The 20532-nt window shown below is 42.9% G+C and overlaps 1 long non-coding RNA gene across 4 annotated transcripts in view; it reads left to right on the top strand.

Moving 5' to 3' along the window:
* Positions 1-12008, top strand: part of LOC140458770 (uncharacterized) — a 30104-nt gene extending 18096 nt beyond the window's left edge. For 2 of the 4 annotated variants that reach the window (XR_011953676.1, XR_011953675.1), the window contains 3 exons: positions 6388-6513; positions 7255-7372; positions 11349-12008. This is a non-coding gene — a long non-coding RNA (uncharacterized lncRNA). The remainder of the gene's footprint in view (positions 1-6387; positions 6514-7254; positions 7373-11348) is intronic. The other 2 variants (XR_011953673.1, XR_011953674.1) reach the window with 1 other exon arrangement.
* The last annotated feature ends 8524 nt before the right edge of the window (positions 12009-20532 follow it).

Raw genomic sequence — 20532 nt, 5'->3', positions numbered from 1 at the left:
TCTCTCTTCAAAAGGAAGAAGGCGGCTTATGTTAGGATGAGATGTGAAGCGTCTGTTAGGGCGCTTGAGGGTTACAAAATAGCCAGCAAAGTCCTAAAGAAAGAGCTCAGAAGTGCCAGGAGGACACATGAGAAATTGTTGACGGATAGAAACAGGGTAAACCCTAAGGCTTTCTATAGGTATTTAAAGAATGACGAATAAGATTAGGGCCAATCAAGGATAGTAGTGGGGAGTTGTGTGTAGAGTCAGAGGAGATAGGGGAAGCACTAAATGAATATTTTTCAACAGTATTCCCTTTAGAAAATGACAATGTTGTTGAGATTACTGAGATACAGGCTACTAGACTAGGTGGGATTAAGGCTCATGAGGAAGAGGTATTAGAAATCTTGCAGAGTGTGAAAATAGATAAAACCCATTTGGCCCAGTGAACTTATCCCAGGATCCTCTGGGAAGCCAAGGTAGAGATTGCCGAGCCTTGGCATTGATCTTTAAATCATCATTGTCTACAGGAATAGTGCCAGAAGACTGGAGGATAGCACATGTGGTTCCCCTGTTCAAGAAGGGGAGTAGAGACAACCCTGGTAATTATAGACTAGTGAGCCTTACATCAGTTGTTGGTAAAGTGTTGGAAAAGGTTATAAGAGATATGATCCAGAAAAGAATAATTTGATTAGGGATAGTCAGCACGGTTTTGTGAAGGGTAGGTCGTGCCTCACAAACCTTATTGAGTTCTTTGAGAAGGTGACCAAACAGATAGATGAGAGTAAACCGGTTGATGTGGTGTATATGGATTTCAGCAACGCGTTCGATAAGGTTCCCCACAGTAGACTATTGTACAAAATGCGGAAGGATGGGATTGTGGGAGATAAAGCAGTTTGGATCAGTAATTGGCTCGCTGAAAGCAGACAGTGGTGATTGATGGGAAACGTTCATCCTGGAGTCCAGTTGCCAGTAGTGTACCGCAAGGGTCGGCGTTGGGTCCACTGTTGTTCGTCATTTTCATAAACTACCTGGATGAGGGCGTAGAAGGATGGATTAGTAAATTTGCAGACAACACGAAGGTTGGTGGAGTTGTGGATAGTGACGAAGGATGTTGTACGTTACAGAGAGACTTAGATAAGCTGCAGAACTGGGCTGAGAGGTGGCAAATGGAGTTTAATGCGGACAAGTGTGAGGTGATTCACTTTGGTCAGAGTAACTGGAATGCAAAGTACTGGGCTAATGGTATGATTCTTGGTAGTGTAGATGAGCAGAGAGATCTCAGTGTCCAGGTACACATTTCCTTGAAAGTTGCCACCAGGTTGACGGGGTTGTTTAGAAGGCATACAGGGTTTTAGCTTTTATTAACAGGGGGATCGAAATCCGGAACCATGATGTTATGCTACAGCTGTACAAAACTCTAGTGAGGCTGCACTTAGAGTATTGTGTACAGTTCTGTTCCCCACATTATAAGGAGGATGTGGAAGCTTTGAAAGGGTGCAGAGGAGATTTACTAGGATGTTGCCTGGTATGGTGGGAAGGTCTTACAAGGAAAGGCTGAGGGACTTGAGGCTGTTTTCGTTAGAGAAGAAGGTTGATACGTTACTTAATAGAGACATACAAGATAATCAGATGGTTAGATAGGGTGGACAGGGAGAGCCTTTTTCCAAGAATGGTGATGGCGAGCACGAGGAGATATAGCTTTAAATTGAGGGGTGATAGATATAGGACAGATGTCAGAGGTAATTTCTTTACTCAGAGAGTAGTCCGTGTATGGAATGCTTTGCCTGCAACGGTAGTAGATTCACCAACTTTAAGTACATTTAAGTCGTTATTGGACAAGCAAATGGACGTACATGGAATAGTGTTGGTTAAATGGGCTTCAGATTGGTATGACAGGTCGGCGCGACATTGAGGGCCGAAGAGCCTGTACTGTGTTTTAATGTTCTATGTTCTATGAGCAATATGCTGTAAGGATCGTTTCTGGGTCCACTGCTTTTCTTCATTTATGTAAATGTTTTCTATGTGAATATAGGAGGCATGGTCAGTGACTTTACATAGATACCAAAATTGGAGGTGCAGTGGACAGGGAAGAAGGTTACCTCAGATTACAATGGGACTTCAAACAAATGGGCTAAGGAGTGGCAGATGGAGTTTAATTCAGAAAAATGTGAGGTGCTCCATTTTGGAAAATCAAATCAGGGCAGGACTAATACACTTAATGGAAAGGTCCTGAGGAGCGTTGCTGAACAAAGATCTTGGAGTGCAGGTTCATAGTTCCTGAAAGTGGAGTCATAGATAGGCAGGGTAGTGAAGAAGGCGTTTAGTATCCTTGCCTTTACTGGTTAGTGGATTGAGTACACGAGTTGTGACGGCATTTTGTGGCTGTTCAGCACATTGATTCAGCCACTTCTTTAATTTTGCTTTCAGTCCTGGTTTCCCCGCTATCGGAATGATATTGTGAAACTTGAAAGGGTTCAGAAAAGATGTGCAAAGATGTTACTAGGGTTGAGGGTTTCAGCTATATAGGGATGGGCTGAACAGGCTGGGGCTGTTTTCCCTGGAGCATCGGATGCTGACAGATGACCTCAGTGGTTGATACAATTGTGAGGGACATGGATAGGGTGATCAACCAGGATCTTATTCACAGGTTAGGTGTGTCCAAATCTATGGGGCACAGGCTTAAGGAGTGAGGAAAACAATTTATAAGGGATCTGAGGGGCATTGTTTTCAAGCTGAACGTGCTATGTGTATGGAATGAGCTGCCAGAGAAAGTGTGGTGGCTGGAACAATTGCAACATTTAAAAGGCAACATTTAAAAGATTGGGTAAGTGATTAGGAAAGGTTTAGAAGGTTATGGGCCAAGTGTTGTCAAATGGGACGAGATTAATTTAGAATATCTGATCGGCATGGACAAGTTGGACCAAACGGTTGGTTTCTGTGCTGTACATCTCGATAACACTGAAACATTAAAATAAGATACGTTTCTCTATGTGGAGAGTTAGCAGAAGGTCGGATAATTCTCCTTGGAACTCAGAAAGTTAAGCAGTGATTTCAACTAGGAGCAGATTTCTTACAGGCAAATGGGAGGTGAGTTGGGACAGACTGGCACCATCTCCAGAGAGAGAGAGTACAGCCCCAATGGGCTGAATAGCCCCCAGTCCCTCTACTCTGTGATACTGCCCCCTTTCACTGAATGTTGAAGCTCATGCCAGTGCAGAGCCATAGAGATATACAGCATGAAAACAGCCCTTTTGGTCAAACTAGTCCATGCTGACCAGATATCCGAACTTAATCTCGTCCCATTTGCCAACACTTGGCACACATCCCACTACACCCTTCCAATACATACACCCATCCAGATGCCAAATGGTCTAGTTTTACCAACTTCCACCACTTCCCCTGACAGAAGATTCCATACACACACCACCTGCTGTGAAAAAAGTTGACCCTCTGATCCCTTTTATATATTTCCCCTCGCACATTGAACCTATGCCCGCTAGTTCTGGACACCCCCACCCCAGGGCAAGGACCTTGTCTATTTATCCTATCCATGCCCCTCATGATTTGATAAACCTCTATAAGGTCACCCTTCAGCCTCCAATACTCCTAGGAGGAGCGCACAACTCGTGTCACAATGGGGCCGGTGAGATTGATGGCAGCTTCAGACCAATAGGAGAGTTGATGTGATCCTCCAGACAATGGGAGTGAATGAGGGGTGGGTCCAGTGGGCCAACATGTGACCATAAACTGTGCAGGTGCACTGTCACTATGGTGCGGGTGTACTCCGTGAGTGTGAAGGGAATGAGAGAGACAGCAGAGATTGGGAGAGAAATTGAGTTTGTATGGACTGGGAGTGTTGATAAACACACGGTTTTAGGTGGCTAGACCTGAATTAGAAATTCCTGGTAAATTAGAACCAAAAGAGCTGCGGATGCTGTAAATCTCACAATAACCAAAAGGTACTGGAAAAGCTCAGCAGGTCTGGCAGCATCTGAGAAGAGAAATCAGAATTAACATTTTGGATTCGCTGAGCCTTCCTCAGAGCCGATGTGACTGAAAAGAAATGTCACTTTTTATGCAGAAGGTAGGGGTTAAGGAGTACATGATAGGTGGGGATAGAGTCCAAAGAAAGAGATGGGAGCAGTTGGACAACGGAGTGGATAACGAACTGGCTGGGGGAGGGTGAATAGCTGTTTATGAGGACTGTTAGTGGCGAACCATAGGTAGTGTGTAATGGCATGCTCTATGATAACAAGGACTGGTGTGTGGGTTAAGAGGCTAGGGCGCTAGGACATTGGAGAGTTCAGGGCCTAAAATTATTGAATTTGATAGAGGTGTTCAGGATGTCCAAGTAGAAAATGAGGTGTTGTTCTTCCAGCTTGTGTTAAAGTGTGGCGCTGGAAAAGCACAGCAGGTCAGGTAGCTGACCTTCAGCACTTGATCACCCTGAAGCTCTACTTTCCAGGGACTGTACACTTGTTCTGAGCCTTTCATAGGGATTGAAGGGGATAGGGAGAGAACAGGAACAGGGTTGTGTTGTAATCTACAAAATAATGGTCACCCTCCCCCTCTCGGTGTCTCCCCTCTGTCTCCCATCCCCCATCATGCCTCCTCCCCACCGCAGGGAAAAGATCTTGTGTATTTTCCCTATCCATGCCCCTACTGATTTGATAAACCTCTATAAGGTCACCCATCAGCATCTGACGCTCCAGGGAAAACAGTGTATTCATCCGCTCCCTTTGGTTCAAATCCTCCAACCCTAGCAACATGCTTGTAATACTTTGCTGATCCCTTTCAAGTTTCACAATATTGTTTTGATAGGAAAGAGATCAGAATTGCATGCAATATTCCAAGCATGACCTAACCAAGGCCCTGTACAGCCGCAATATGACTTCCCACCTCCTATACTCAGTGCTCTGACCAATAAAGGAAAATATACTAAACACCTTCTTAACTATCCTATCTACCTGTGATTCTGCATTTCAAGTAGCTATGAACCTGTACTCCAAAGTCTCTTTCTCAGCAGCAATCCCGAGGACCTTATCATTAAGTGTATTCACCCTGCTAATATTTGCTTTTCCAAAATGCAGCACCTCACATTTATCTAAATTAAACTCCATCTGCCAGTCCTCAGCACATTCAACCATCTGATCAAGATCCCATTATAATCTGAGGTAATCCTGTTCACTGTCCACTACACCTCCAATTTTGGGGTCATCTTACGAACATTACTTCCTATATTCACATCCAAATCATTTATATAAATTATGAACATTTCAGGATCCAGCACCGATACATTGTGACATCCCACTGGTCACAGGTCTCCAATCTGAAAAGCAACCTTCCACCACCACCCTCTGTCTTCTCCCTTTGAACAAGTTTTGTATCCAAATGGCTAGTTGTCTCTGTATTCCATGAGATCTAACCGTGCTAACCAGTCTCCCATGGGGAACCTTGTTGAATGCCTTACTGAAGTCCATGTAGATTATTTCTACCGCTTTGCCGTCATCAATCCTCTTTGTTGTTACTTCAAAAAAATTGAATCAAGTTCATGAGACGTGATTTCTCACACACAAAGCCGTTATTAATATCCCGGACTTAACTCTGTACATTGGGGTCTGCGTCACCCAGTTATGGGTGTTAATATTCTGGATAAATTTCACATACACCAGCTTTGTGTTGGTGACTGTGTACTGAGTCTTGTTAATAACACCAACACAGATGAGTTCCTTTTGAAAGGCAGTCCCTATATCCCTAACCCCCTTCCAGTTGCTCTGTCTCCTCCATTCCCACCGTAGACAGTAAGTGGGAGGAGCTCATGGAGTTTCCATGTGAGTGAGATTGAGAAAATCTTCCCTTCTTTCCACTAGCCCACCAAGAAATGGCGGTAGTGTCCTTACCTCTGGACCAAGAGAATCGGGTTCAGAGTTTGGTAATAGCGGCTTTGAAGAGGCTGATTGGAAATCATGCCCAAGCCACCAGGCCATACTGTCTCCCAGCTGTCCCTGCCTGAGTCTCCAAACAGAACCATCCTGTCGTTTCTCTCCTGTCAGGCTCTCCCATTGCTCAGTTTGTCCAGTATTCCCTCCTGCTGCTGCACTGCTCCTGTCCCTCACTGACCTGTCCATCCCCAAGTGTCCTCCACATTCATTCGTTGTTTACAATCCCATTGTTCCAGTCCTGCAGCCCCTCCCCCTCCACTCTATTGGGCACAGCTGCTGTCAATCACCCAGGCACCTGTGTGATCTGGAGCATGCTCTGTAGGAGGGGAGACCTGTGCACGGGCGCAGTGCTGGCCAATTGTTGGCGTATGTGCAGTATGGGTCAGTGCCAGCGAGGGAGGCTTTGGATGTGTGGGATTAATCTGTCATTGGCTGCTCCCTCCCTTCCTCCCTCTGAGAACAGGACCCAGGGGACTGGTCCCTGCCCTGGTATCGTGACAAGTGGTCGGCGTATCGGTGGGGGGAGCATTTTGCAGAAAGTTATCAGAACTCAGGTGAAGATTCAGGAATGTTATGGAAAGGAACAAAGGTAGGCCTGCAATTAAAGTTCTAATTTGGTTCATTTTAGTTCAACCAGATGTGATTTGTCCAGTGTGTGCAGGATGGTTCTTATCAGAGGGTTGGTGTGGAGGAAATAAATAAGAGGTTCCAGATTGGAAAAAAAAAATCAATGTTGGTCTGACTAGGAAACCTTGGGAGGTGGGGGGAGGATTCACCAACACCCAGGAGACTCCGAGTCAGATTCATTGATTTGATTAGATTAGACTTCCTGCAGTGTGGAAACATGCCCTTCGGCCCAGCCAGTCCACACCGACCCTCGGAAGTGTAGCCCACCCAGACCCATTTCCCTCTGACTAATGCACATAACACTATTGGCAATTTAGCCTAGCCGATTCACCTGACTAATGCATCTTTGGATTGTGGGAGAAAACCGGCGCACCCGGAGAAAACCCACGCAGACACGGAGAGAACATGCAAATTCCACACGGACGCTGTGGGGCAGCAGTGCCATCGTGCCACACCTTTGTTTTGGTCCTTAGTCTGCAGGCAGGAGCTAAGAAGCTGAATTCAACGAGAGGAGAGAGCATTAGAACTGGGTGTGGAGGAAAGGGGTGAGGAGATTGGTTTGGATTTCAGTTCACAGAAGGGAGAAATTGTGAGACTGAGAATTAAAGCTTTGGGGGAACAAAGAAACTACAATTTAATACTATAATTGTCTTATGAATTTCCATCCTGTGTTAATGGTGGTGACTTGTTTTCTCTGTTGTAGGGTACTGAAAGGGCAGATTTGTGAATGAGAAATTCAGATTGAACTTCATGTTCAGTTTTGACAGTTACTTAATCCGTGCCGATCTGAATATCATTGGCCTTTTCATGTGGAAAGAAAGGTGTGTATTCTGTCCGTGGGCGAATATTTCAAGTGTCAATGTGACTGGAAAAATTACTGAGACACAGCCAAGTCCATGTCAGCGTGGTGAATGTGGAGAGAGCTTTCATTTGTTTTTAAAAGTCTGAAAATACATGTCACATTTCCCAGGAATAATGAAGTTACAGATTTGTTTTGTATGAGGACAAGTTTTTAATTAACCATGCAACCAGAAAGACAGAAGGATACCTGCACCATGGAAAATACAATGAAAACGGGATTGTTGTAATGGGGTTAATTTTCGATCATGGCTTGTAATCCGTTGGCGATGTCACGTCTGTTCCAGCGCCGTGGGGAGACACTGGAAATGTGATGAATGCAGTGAAGATTTCGGTTATTCAACTGGATAAGGTGCAGAAGAAATGGGCTCAGGGGTCTGAGTTAGAGGGAGAGGTTGGACAAGCGAGGATTCTTTTTTGTTTAGAGCAGAGGAAACAGAGGGGAGATCTATTTCTGGCAGTGTATAATATTGTGACAGGCTTGGGTAAGGTGAATGCACTCAGTCTTTTTCCCAGGAAATCAAGGAGTAGAGGGCATCAGTTTAAGGTGAGAGGAGAAATTATGAAAGGGAACCTGAGGGGCAACTGTTTTACATAGAAGGTGGTATGTATATGGACTGAGCTGCCAGTGGAAGTGGTTGAGGTGGGTACATTAACAACATGTAAAAGACATTTGGACAAATACATGGATAGCAAAGGGTCAGATGCAGATGGGCCAAGTGCAGGGAAATGGGTTCGCGTGGATGGACATATTGGCCGGCATGGGCCAGATTGGGCCAAAGGGCCTGTCTCTGCTGTAGGACTCTGACTCCAAATATATTTTCTATTTCTCCCGCCACCTCTGGTAGTACCCTGGGATGTATTCCATCCTGGCAAAGAGACATGTCTACCTTTAGCTCCATTAGCTTGCCCAGCTCTAACACTTTCGTGATAATGGTTGTTCCTTGGTCTTCACCTTCCTCAGTCTCCTTATCAATTACTGGCATGTTCTTCGTATCCTCCACTGTGAAGACTGACTGCTGTGTACTCATATTCCTGAACCCTGCTGGATAGGAATAACTGGGCACAGAACTCTGAGAGGCCTTCTTTGAGTCTTTATTGATGAGACATGGCAGTTACCTGGATAGTGTACATGCAGAACACCTCCAGGCAGCATCAGGTAACTCCCCGCCTGTCCGATGTGCCGCTCCCATTCTTATACCTTTGTGGTTTGTGTTTTGAATGGACGCTGTCTCTCAATATTATCTCCATGGCAATGGCAGTTAAAAAAGTCGAGTTCAGCTCAGCACTTTGTGGTTAAACCACATACCCCTCCCTCACGGCCCTGTGGCTCAGTCAGGTATCTGACAGGCACTTCAGTTTCCGTGGGGCTGTCTATCAGGATTCTGATGTGGAAGAACTGGTGTTGGAGTGGGGTGGGCAAAGTTAAAAGCCACACATCACCAAGTTATAGTCCAACAGGTTTATTTGGAAGTACAAGCTTTTGGAGTGTGCTGAGATTTTGCACTTGATCAGGATTATCTCTATGGTAACAGTTAAGTGCTTCAACAATTACAGAGGCCATATGTTCCCCAAATAATAGGTTCCCCTCTAGCAGTGTAAACTGCTATTCCAGCCCTGGGGATAGCTACTCATCACTTTTCTCCCCCAATCCCATCCAGCTTTCTGTTGATCTTTAAAGTTTTTCTAATCTCCTAGTTTCTTCTTGGTCTTTGCCAATTTGAATGCTTTCTATTTCAGTTTGATAGACTCCCTTATTTCCTTATCCACCCACGGCAGATTATTCCATTTCCTACAGTCCTCCCTTTTCACTGATATATAATTTTGCTGAGCAGTTTGAAAGATTATTTGATATTCCCGCACTGTCCGTCAACTGTCCCACCCTAAAGTCTTTGCTTCCAGTCTACATTAGCCAACTCCTGCCTCATCCTATTGTAGTCTCCTTTGTTTAAACACAGGATCTTGGGATTGGATTTAATCTTCCCGCTTTCCAACTGTATTCTAAATTCAACCAGATTTATCACAAGTCTTTTATCAGATTACGAGGTGAGGCCATGTTACCTGGATGTTTTGGTTTTCATTGTCAGAGACCTTGGCTTTGTAATAAAGTACAGGATAGATGTTCAAAACAGAGTATTCTGGACGGTGTGAATGTACTGAACAGTCTAAAACCATAAATCACTGTCTCCCCTCAGTTTACATGATCTGGAGATGCCGGTGTTGGACTGGGGTGTACAAAGTTAAAAATCTCACAACACCAGGTTATAGTCCCTCAGGTTTAATTGGAAGCACACTGGATTTCGGAGCGTTGCTCCTTCATCATGATCCAATTAAATAAGTTGGACTATAACCGGTCTAACTCACCTCAGTTTAAAATTGAAAAATCATTTTCTCCCACATGCTTCCTTACTTTCGAAGTTTGAAACGCTAATCCACCTGACTATCCTGCTTTTTCCAAAAATCTCCTTTGGTGAAGGTGGTGAGTTTTGGTTTCAGCTTTTCCGTTATTACCGCAAGAAGATAAGCACTGGGCACAGGAGAGGCAATGCAGCTCCACCATTTAATACCATGCTGATTGAGCTCACCTCGGTCTCAGCTGGATTTTCCTGCCTGCTCTCTCTTACCCTTCAATTCATTGCAAATTCAACATCTGTATTTCTTCAGTAAATTTGCTCATTGTCCTAGCATCTACCGCATTTTGAATAGGGAATTCCACAGATACACAGCACATTGAGATAGGTACATTCTTCTATATGAGAATGGAATAGGAGCCCTACCGTGCAGAAATAGGGTAATCGTCCATGGAGTCCACACCAACCCTATCATGAGCATCCCATTCACACTCACCCATTCCCTGTATTTCCCATGGTTAATGGCTTAACCTGCACACGTATGGGCACTGGGAATTTCGCATAGCCAATCCACTTTACCTGCACATCTTTGGACTGTGGGATGAAACTCGAGCACCCAGAGGAAACCCGCAGTGACGCAGGGAGCACGTGTAAACTCCACACAGTTGCCTAAGGCTGTAACCAAATCCAGGTCTCTGACGCTGTGAGTCAGCAATGCTAACCATTGAGTCACCTCTGCTTAAAATCTCCTGCTCCTATTATTCTCGCCACACCCCAGTTGGCTGAATCTATATTCCTTACATCAGAAAATCAGGTTGTGGAAGCAGATGTTTCAATAAAACCCAGTGACAATCCAAATGTTATGTGTGTCTGAATGGGGATCAGATACACAACACCCTCCAGTCTACACTTTTCGTTGACTTTCCAGAGACAGGGCTCCAATGGCGTCATGGGGACTACAACTCCCACAATCCCTGAGGCAGGGACCACACGTGTGTGGGGAAACACGGCACTGTACATGTACAAAATGTGTGCGGGTTTTGGAGCATGTGCTTTGGGTAAATATGCTTTGCGGAAAGTTTTTCACTCTGTGATTGGCTGGAGGAGGAACGTATTTACTCATAGTATTGATCTGTTGGGGGAGGGGGTCAAAGTATCACTACATCCATGTAGGACCACTCTCCATCCCCAATTCATTGTAATGGTCGGAATCAACTAATGGGGAACGAAGAAGGATCTGATCCATTCTCCCAGATTGAAGGTTCCTCTTCTGTCCAGGATCTGCCACCTCCCTTTCTTTCCTTTTGTTTCATTCTGCTGTTACATTATTCACTTGCAGCAACTGAAGGGAAAGGAAGTGAACTCAGAAAGGGTGCAGAGTCTAACCAGGGACGGGAAGTGGTGGCATGGATCTGTTTATCAGTAACACCATGGGAATGGGGAGGGTGTACATTAGGGGGTAGCAGAGTCAGAATGGTGGGAGAGAGTAAGTGGGCTGGAGGGTTACAGCTTTGAGGGAAGAAAGGGAAAAAGAGTAAGTAGAATTGTCTGCTCTGAATTTCTAACATGTACATATTCCTTTATACAGGGTGCTAGATGGTGAAGATTTGCAGACTGAAATCTCAAAGTCATGTGCAGATCATGATTAAGTTAACCAGCATTTGAAGAAGCAAAGACAGAGAATCACTCAGCCAAAATCCTGCAACACTCTCATCGCAGCATTTTCGATCTCTCTGCACCAAATGGACTGTGAATTGTACAAGACAGCAGCTCCCTACCATCTTCTCAAGGGTAACTAGAGAAGGGGAATAAATGCTGGCTGAGCCAGTGATGCCCATATCCTGGAAATGGTTTCTATCTCTAGTTGCTGAACCCCAGTTGATGTTCCTGCAGGATGATGAGGGACGCTGAGTGCATCCTCCAGGAGGTAGCACCATCACATTACCCCTGCCTACACCCACACAGTAACACAGCAACATCACTGGAACAAAAGGCAGTGAAGCCAAAGGAGGACTTAGATATAGTTCTTCAAGGTAAAGTCATGAAAAGGGATTGGAACACAGCAGGAGACTGAGCTGGATGGTCAGCTGTTTCCCATTGAATGGTGGAGCAGGATTGAAAGGCTGAATGGTCTCCTCCTGCTGCTATCCCCCAGGTCTGTATATAGTCATGGAGCCTGGGCAGGAAGGAGTTCGCAGGGATTCTCCAGGAGATTGCACTTCCACAACAGTTTTCAGTGTGGGATGGTTTGATGGATTTTATTTAACATTTATCTTTAACAAAAGGTTTGTAAATTTTGGTTTTAAAATGTTGTAAAAGTTATTTTGCACAGCAAATAAAATTAAAGAAAATAACGTAAACTGTCTGAATATAACAGTTTTAAAACTTTCAACCCTTGTAAAACAAAATCCTGTCTATTCCTGGACACAATCACTTTCCAGCTACTCAAACTCCAGGGAAATATTCCCTCCCTGTCTGAACCTTTGGTTTGATTTAACTGCTTTTCAGTTCTCGTTCTGTTAGCTGTGAAGCATTCTTTTTCCCCATTTCTCCGACCCAGAAATGTGAGCACAGCAATCTACCCACCATCAAAATCATCAGTACGCCATTTTGCTTTTGGTTAACATATAATCACCAGCAGTGCAAATGTGAGGACTGCAGATGCTGGAAACAAGAGCCTAGATTAGAGGGATGCTGGAAAAGGCCTTTTGCTGAAATGTTGATTTTCCGGCTCCTCAGATCCTGCCTGACCTGCTGTGCTTTTCCAACACCACTCTAATCTAGACATATAATCACCAGCAGTCAACCATTTGTGTAACCAATTGAATATTTCCAAACAAAGCCCATTTCGGGCCAAGCAAACCATTACAAGTGTCAGAATGAGAAGGGACTAAATCACAGTAGAGTTGTGGGGAGGGGGCAGCGATGGAGATAAAGCACTATATCCCCTGCGGTGCCCACTTCTATCTAAAGGCATCGAGAGCATTGATCCACACCACATGCTCCTTTTCCAAGGACACCCTTCTGTGTAGCATTTATCCTCAATCATAGAATAAAATCCCTACAGTGTGGGAGGAGAGCATTGGCCCATCAAACCCCACCGACCATCCGAAGAACATCACGCCCAGAGCACTCCATCACTGTAACACTGCATTTCCCATGGCTGATCCACCTAGTCTGTACAATTCTGGATCCTGTGGACAATTTAGCACGACTGATCCACCTAACCTGCACATCTTTGGACTGTGGGAGGAAACCAGAACACCTGGAGGGGACCCACACTATCATGGAGAGAATGTGGGAACTCCACACAGGCCGTTGGACAAGGCTGGACTCCAACTTTGAACCTGATGCTGTGAAGCAGCTGTGCTACAATCACAATTTAAATCAAAACAGATGATCCCTGCTCATTGTCACATTGCTGTTTGTGGGGACTTACTGCCCAGAGAGACATCCTGAGGTTCAGAAAGTGGCAATGTAAGTTCAGTCACCTCCAGCCCAGTTAATGTGGTTAACAACAACATCAATACTCCAACAGTGTCATCATGTACAAGGTCCACTCCTGACTCTGATGGACAGTAACATCAGAATCAGAGTCCTGCAATCCACATGGAGCAGGGGGATGACCACTTCCCTGTGAGCACTCACTGGGCTCTCAATCGTGTTGAAGACGCAGCAATTCTCTTCTCACACAGAGGGGTGAACAGCTCCTACCCAGTGTGAACACGCTGGAGTCTCAGGGGGTGGGATGAATAACTGAATCCCTTCTCTTCACTGAGCATCTGAATGAGATCTGCCTCAGTAGATTGTGAGGTCGAGTAAATCCCTTCTCATACGTGGGGCAGGTGAAATGCCTCTCTGCAGTGTGACTGTGTCGGTGAGTGTCCCACTGTTCGGGTGAAGTGAATTCCTTATTCTGATTGAGCCCGTCCTCCTGTTTCTCTCAGTTATCATTGACAATCTCACACCAGAACTTGTTCCAGAGAGTGTTCCAGAACAGGCAGAATGGTCAGCTGCGGCTGGTCACCTGACTTGTCACTGGTCCTGAAAGGTTCACTCCTCACAAATGCTGCCAGATCTGCTGAATTTCTCCAGCAATTTCTTTTATTTTTTTCAGTTTTTCCCAGCATGTGCAGATGTTTAGTTTTCCAATTCTCATCTTGTCTGTTGCAGAGGAGTTTATTGATGAAATTAGAGGGTTTTGAAAATTGTACGTTATGTCACACATCAGCTATGATCATCATGAATGGCAGAGCAAAGTCGAGGGGCTGAATGGCCGCCTCCTGTTCCAAGGAAAGTTTTCCATTGTCAGCTTGTGGTAACATTTCCCGTCACTGCTCAATTCACCTCCATATCGAACACACTGTTACTGACTGAACAAACCTCCTGTGTTTGAAATAAACTTACTAATGTTCAGTGACTCCCTCTCCTGCCACCCGGGTTTAACTCTCACCATGGAATACTGTCGTGTATTACTGCAGGAATGCCCACAAAGACTAATCCTGGAGTCTGTATCCCCTAGGATCCACAATCACCTTTTATTGACTTCTTCCTATTTCATTCTGGCTATTGAACTCTTGGTTTCAATCCAATCTCCTGTCATGCTCTTCAACATGTCCACATGGGTGGACTAGAGGTAGCTGGGATTTAATGAAGGGAAGTGGGGATTAGGTGGAAGCATGAGGAGCGGTGACAGCAAAGACAGTTCTCATTGTAACAGCAGAGTTTCTCCATGACCTAGTGAGTGGTGAGGCAGCTGAGTTTGTGGGCGGAGACAGTTTCAATCAGGGATTTGGTAAGACACTCAGACATTGACCTGTCCAACTGATTGTTAACTCAGACAGATAGAAAGAAAGATGCACATTTAGATATCACCTTTGATGATCTGGGGCAATGAAACATGCTTCCAACCCAAAGATTTCAACCTCAAAACTCTGAAAACACAGACACAATGCTTTCTGTTTGTACCAGGCTGTCTCTGAGGCTCCTCTTTTCTTGTGAAAAGCGTTTCGACCTGTTCAGCCTTTCCTGGTGATTATAATCGCTATGTTCCTGTGAGATTTGTGACTGAACCTTTATTTTCCTCTTCCTTGTGAGTGATGAAAGTAGCAGAAACAGTTCCTGACCTGTGAGGGGTTTTGATTGGAGTATTTATATTTACAAATCCATTCCCACCCTCACATACAGTGTGAAATTGATGTAAAACTGAAGGAAATGAGTGAGTGAGCACCCACAGAATCATAAAGGAATCAGATGTATCTGAGTTGAATGAACAACAATCAAAACTAGTTAGAATCACAGAATCCCGTGGGTGCAGAAAGAGTTTATTCTGCCCATCGAGTCTGCAATGACCTGCTCACCTACCCTACCCGCATAACCCCACATTAACCATGGCTAGCTCAACCCACCTAAATTGCACACTGCGACCATGTTAGCATGGCCAATCCAGTGACGTTACACATCTGTGGGAAGGTCACAAATTACATACAAATGCTGAGAATTGTGGAAGATGGCTCACAAATACTAGACTCTGACACAAATGCTCTGCTTTTCAAAATAAAATCTGGGGGACACTGCAACCGGAAAAAGTTCTGATTTTCTTAGGAGGAAGAGAATTCAAAACTCACGCCACTGACCCAGGGGGCGCAGTGAAAGTTACAGAGGTCTCGGAACCATCAGAAATGTAAGAGGTTGTGAGCAAGGTGGGGGTGAGACAAGGACACAAAGACAGTCTGTCACACGGGGGAAGGCAGGAGAGGTTCAACAGCAGAAATGGTCGTCCCTCAAGGCCATGGAGAATGGAGTTAGAGCTGGGAAAGAAACAAGGAAATAAGGTGTGCAGCTGCCAAAGGAATATGTTAAAAAACAGATTATAAAAGCATAGAGGGCAGAGTTCAGTCTGAAATCTTTGCTCTCAATGATGAGTAAAAAAGCTGTAACGCCTGGGGAGTTGTATTTCAGCCAACACTTACCCAGGATTGGCCAAGTGTGCTGTCATTTTCTGATAATTTTTTTTCTGGCATTTGTAGTTAAAGTCTGATGACGCTAGTAACTTTTCAATTTGGACTGGAGTTTAAATTTCTGGAGAAATGTCAAATAAATCACATTGATCACATTCTGCACATCTTAGTCCATTACCCTGCATGTTCCAGTATTTCAGTGACATCCATGTCCTGCCGGTGGGACAGGACATACAGGGATGGTGACGATGGTGTCTAGGACATTGTAAGCTATGATTCTGTGCGTATGACTGTGTCGGCTTGTTGCTTGACTTGTCTGCGTTCCAGCTCACCCAAGAAGATGTTGGCAGGGTGAGACAGTACAGTTGGAGATCCTCTGCTCGCCAATTCCTTTCCTTTTTGTTTTTTTAGAATTTCATTCTCTCTCACTCTCCCCTTTGCAGACTCTGACAATCATGACAATTTTTTTTAAAAAAAAACATGTCTCTATTAGAAAACCAATCGAGGAAAATATATTATTCTTGCATCAACTGCATTTTTAAACAAAATCCATTGTGTTCAATAAACACTGTCTCATTTTTTCCTTCAATTCTATCAAGTGAGCTATTATATTTTGTCCCTCAGTTTACCGATCTTAATAAATATCCAATCAATTTCAGAGCAACATGCTGACAAAGTATTGAAACAATTTATCTGTTTAGGTTTTAGCATTAGTTATAACGTCATTACAATTACAACAATTGCAGAATAATTGGTCTGGGTAACAAGTATACTGAGGTTTACAATTTAATTTATTGATTGTTTGAAAATTGGTACAATATATCCTTTTTTCAGGATTCTAACAGTAATTGTTAAGGCATTTGTACGACAATAATTATAGTATGCTTTAGTTTAGTTTTGCTAACAACTACAGTGATGTTTATATTTGAATTTAATCCAATCTTCCATAGTACCTATATAGTAATATAAAACTCCATTTTATTTCCAATCAACACACCTACAAAAGAATCCATTATTTCTGATGCAATGCGCACTGTTCAAAATATGACTTTTGCTCATTTGAATGATCTGTGTAATCCCAGCCTTATAAATTTAGAAAATCCTATTTACTTTTCCCTGCAACAATTCCTGTTCATTTTTTTGCAGATAGCACAGTCAAATAGCAAGATGAAATTTATCATTATTCTTAAGTATGCCAGTAGAATTTTGAAAATCTCTATGTTGCTAATATATAATAATTGTTCATTTCAATCCATAGACTATAGAACAGTACAGCACAGCCCTTTGGCCACGATGTAGTTCAGACCTTTTATCATACTCTAATATCAAACTAACCAACATGCCCTTCATTTACTATCATCCATGTGCCTATCCAAGAGTCGCTTAGATGTCCCTGATGAATCTGAACGTACTACCACCACTGGCAGTGCATTCCACACACTCACCACTATCTATAAAGAAACTATCTCTGACATCTCCCCACAACTTCCCCCATTCATCTTAAAATTATGCCACTTTGTGGGGAAACGTCTTTCATTATCCACTCTATCTATGCCTCTCATCATCTTACACAAAGCTATCAAGTAAACTATCATCCTCTTTCATTGCAATGACCAAAGCCCCAGCTCTGTCAATCTTTATTCATGAGACATGCCTTCCAGTCCAGGCAACATCTTGATAAATATCATCTGCACCTTCTCTAAAGCTTCCGCATCCTATGTCTTATGAGGTGATCAGAACAGAACACAATATTCCAAGTGTAGTCTCATCAGGGATCCACGGAGCTGCAGCATAACCTCGTGGCTATTAAACTCAATCTCGCCACTAATGAAAGCCAACACCCTATGCACCGTCATAATAACCCTATCACCTTGGATGTCAGCTATGAGGGATGTATGGACGTGCACCCCACGATCCCTCTGTTCCTCCACATTGTCAAAAATCCTGCAAATAATCTGAAAATTTGCATTCAAATTTGAAATTCGAAAATGAATAACTTCACATTTTCCCAGGTTGAACTCCATCTGCCACTTCTCAGCCCAGTTCTGCATAGTCAATGTCCTCCAGCAACGTACAAAAGCCTTCCACACTATCCACAACTCCACCAACCCTCGTGTCATTGGCAAACTTCCGAACACACCCTTCCACTTCCTCATCCAAGTCATTTGTAAAAATCACGAAGAGCAGAGATCCCAGAACTAATTCCTTCAGAACACCATTGGTCACCGTGCTCCAAGCTGAAAACTATCTATGCAATCTCACCCTGTCTTCTATGGGTCAGCCAATTTATTATCTAACCAGGCAGGTTTCCCTATATCCCATGCCTCATTACTTTCTAAATGAGCCTACCATGGGGTACCTTATCAAACACCTTGCTAAAATCCTTATACACCACACCCACTACTCTGTCCTCACCAATGTGTTTGCCACAACATCAAATAATTCAATGAGCCTTGTGAGGCATAACCTGCCACTCACAAAGCCATGCTGACTATCTCTAATCAATCTAAGCTTTTCCAAAGAATCATAATCCTGTCTCTCTGAATTCTCTCCATATATTTGCCCACAACTGATGTAAGACTGACTCATCAATCATTCCCAGGATTATCTCAATTTCCTTTCTTGAATAAGGGAATAACTTTTCCCACCCTCCAATCATCTGTTATGACTCCAGTGGACAGTGAGGATGCAAAGATCATTGCCAAAACACAGCAATCACTTGCCTCCCTTCTCATAACAAACTATGGCCCAGGGGACGTATCTATCCCCATTATTTTTAAATGTTTTCAGCACATTCTCTGTCTTTACATCAACCTGTTCGACCATATCAGCCTGTTTCATGTTGTCCTCACAAGGAAAAAGGTCCCACTCACTCGTGAATACAGAAGCAAAGTACTCATTAAAGACCTCACCAACCTGCTCAGACTCCTGGCACAAGTTTGCTTCACTATGATGCGTATAAATGTGGAATTATGTCTCAGCATTGAATTACTGTAAAGATATTGCAGTGTACAATCACTCGACTACTTTGAATATTGAACGGTATTTTAACTGAGAAAACACAGTTGAATTCATTTGATTATATTTCACTTCATGCTAACATTTATTGCATTTAGGACAACAATAAGAGTTTCCTTTTTACATATATGAAACTTACTTAAATTAATCACACGTTTATGTGAAGAAAATAGAATTAACATCTCCTTGTTCCTTCCTTTATCAATGACTGTTCATTTTGAAATTGTGGAAGTTGTACATTGTTGAAAGGAAGGGAACTTGTCGTCAGCTGAATATTCACATTGAATGACTGATGTATATTTAAAATTAAAGTACAATGATCATGCAGTTTTGTCAATTTGTCTTTCAAAGAATTGCCATGAGATTCCTCTTTATTTAAGACTATCATTCATTTATTCTATTGTTATTGTAAAATATTGTTTAATTTCCAGTCCATTACACACAGAAACCAACGAATTAATTCCCAATCGAATTACTACAATAAACAGCTGATTAGTTTTCATTTGTGTAACCACATTAAACATAATATTGCAGTTCTGACCGTCCTGAGTGGGAACATTATGAAAGGAGCCTGTGGAGCTGTGGCAGTGTCTCTATTACTAGACCCGAGGGAAGGTTTCAAATCACACCTTCACCACAAATATACCAAGAGCTATCTGAATGTTGATGAGAGAGTACCTGAGCACAGACTGAACTGCTTTTCAATCCACCATTAGATCTGCTTTTATCTATTATATCAATAATCACAAAATCTGATACTTATCAGATTACCAGGTTACCAAGAAATATGTGTTGGAAAATTCGTTTTAGCCACTTTGCTTTTACAAAAGACTTACATCTGTCCCTGTTTTCTCTAACTGAAATAAATCTGAAGAGGATTTTCACCTTTACGATAAAAGGGGAGGTGTTTCCCATATAAATTAATGCTTCTTCGATTTACCCCTTTTCAGTTTGTGTAAGGTTTCATAATAACGCTCTACTTTCGGATAGTGGGGAGACCTGTATCTAATTCTGTCGCTTATAAGTTCCTGGAGAGTATTTGAAAATGCTGCAGAATTAAAGATTACAATGTCTAAGTAATGAGATTGATCTTTTTTTGTTGCAAAGGGGCAAGTCCAAACAATTGAAACACTTTAAACATTATTCTCTTGTGCTATAAATTTGAAATAAAGTTGATATCTTCTTCAGTAAACTAACGAATGCTACCACCTATTACTTGTCAGTCAGCTGATTATCTACTTTGTAACTAAATGTTGTGATTCATCTAAATATTACTCTGTCCTTTGATCAAAGTGAATTTGTAATTGTTGTTCAGTTTATGAATTGTCAGAAACTTGTTTTTATTTTCCCATTCACCTGTTCATTTTGACCGTAAGATTGAAATGCTTTGAAAATATTGGAGTTTGTTCATTTAAAAATAAGGTTTGCACATCTCTCACATATCTCACTTCTTTTATTATGATTCAAGAATGTTTTCTGGTGGAATTCTAGTAAAGACCAAACATTTGTTGGCTTCAAATAAGGTCTTTAACATCCAGTTATCCATCTGTTGTTAATGTTTCAGCTGTTACATTGACATTGATTAGGTACTCATTCAGAGAGATCAACTGACAATTATAAACTACTTGCAGGATTATTGAATTGAGAAAAAGATACAGACGTGGAAACATTTTTTAGAAGGAATTGCTTTTTCATTCAAATATGTAGGCTGTTCAAGCATTCTTTCACGCCTTCCATTGGTTTTGTTGTCGAGAATGTAAATTTATAATTCATGTGAATTTTAATGTGTTCTGT

This window comes from Chiloscyllium punctatum, chromosome 34, assembly GCF_047496795.1.
Source record: "Chiloscyllium punctatum isolate Juve2018m chromosome 34, sChiPun1.3, whole genome shotgun sequence".
Classification (NCBI taxonomy): Eukaryota; Metazoa; Chordata; class Chondrichthyes; order Orectolobiformes; family Hemiscylliidae; genus Chiloscyllium; species Chiloscyllium punctatum.
Note: the sequence above shows the minus strand (reverse complement) of the source record. Positions and strands in the feature narration are given on the sequence as shown.